This window comes from Echinops telfairi, unplaced genomic scaffold (assembly GCF_000313985.2).
Source record: "Echinops telfairi isolate 266 unplaced genomic scaffold, ASM31398v2 ScPeMD7_443;HRSCAF=831, whole genome shotgun sequence".
Lineage (NCBI taxonomy): Eukaryota > Metazoa > Chordata > Mammalia > Afrosoricida > Tenrecidae > Echinops > Echinops telfairi.
The window spans coordinates 40,640,373-40,642,123 of record NW_022104341.1 but is presented as its reverse complement, the minus strand read 5'-3'; positions in this window follow the sequence as shown (position 1 = coordinate 40,642,123).

Genomic DNA, 1,751 nt, shown 5'->3' with positions numbered 1-1,751 from the left:
ACCTACACAAGCATCACTGTTTTTGCTTTTACAGATAATCCAACCTCCACCAGTTTTCTGTCAGTTCATTGTGCTGTGGTGGCTTATGTGTTGCTATGATGCTGGAAGATATGTCACTGGTATTTCAAATGCCAGCAGAGTCACCCAAAATGACAGTTTCAGCGGACCTGTCCCACTTCAGAGGAAAAAGCCACTGAAAGCATTATGCATAGTTTCAAAGCATTTGTCAAATATGGAAAGACTAAACAAAGGAAACAGAACCTTGTTGGAAATACTGGTGGGTGGTTGGCTCCTCACATCTGTGGGCACTCTACATGTGACTGAAGAGGAGCTTATTTCTTGGATGGGAGACAATCATGATGATGCAAGTCAGGTAAAACTTGTGAGAGTGGAACCTTCTGGGTCTTTATTGGGTGATGCGCAAGACTCAAGGTAAGGAAGAACAGCCTCAAAAATCTGCTAATGATCAGAACTTGGAATGTGGGAAGTAAGAATCTAGGAAAATTAGAAGTCCAAAATGAAATGGAATGCATAAAGATTGATATCCTAAGCGTTAGTGAACTGAAATGCACTGATATTGGCCATTTTGAATCAGAAAATCTTATGCTACACTGTGCGCAGAATAACACAATCAAGAGGAATGGAATGGCATCGTCCGAAAGTGTGTTAGTCTGGGTAGACTAGAGAAACAAATTCATAAACATGCATATGTATATAGAGGAGAGGTTTATATACAAGAGAAACTGAACATTGAGAAAACATCCCAACCCAGTCCAGTCCAAGGCTATAAGTATGATATTAGCCCAGATGTTCAATATCAATCTATAAAGTCCTCTTCAGACTCACAAAACACATGCAATGAAGCCAAATGCAGGATGATCACAAGCCAATGGGTAGAAAGTCTTTGGGTCCAGTGGTGTTCTAAGCATCTCAGTGCTAGCAGGGGTCTCTCTGTAGCTTCTTCAGCTTCCAATGGCTGGTTGCATCCATGTGGTTTGTCTTCTGCAAAGTCTCCCAGGGAGTGGCAGAGAGAGAGCGGTGTCTTCCACCTACAAATGGAAGTACCAAATTTCTCAGAATTCTCAGGAGAAGGCCATGCCCACACAGAAGTCTCATTGGTTATCTCCAGATTGACAGCCTAGACTCCACCCCTGCACTCTTAATCCTTAATTTTACACCAGATTAGGTGACTACTACAGAAAGATTCTTGATAAAGCCATCACGAAGTACAATGCTTTCCAAAATAGTGTTATACCTATTCATCTTCAAGTAAATTCAGTGAGTACAATTATTATCCAAATTTATGCACTAACCACAAAAGCTAGTGATGAAGAAATTGAAGAATTTTACCAACTTTGATCAAAAATTGATCAAACTCGCAATCAATATGAATTGATAATTATTGATTATTGGAATTCAAAAGTTAGAAACAAATAGAAAGGAACAATCTTGGAAAATATGGACTTGGTGATAGAAATGAAGCTGGAGATAGAATTTTGCAAAACCAATGAATTGTTCATAGCAAATACTTTTTTTCAACAGCACAAAAGGAAATTATACATGTGGACTTCCCTGACAGAATACAGAGATATCAAATTGACTACATTTGTGAGAAGACACGATAAAGAAGCTCAGTATCAGCAGCTAAACCCAGACCAGGGATGACCGTGGAACAGGCCATCAGTGGCTACTAAGTAAGTTCTGGATGAAGCTGGAGAAAACGAAAACAAGTCCACATGAGCCAAAACAGG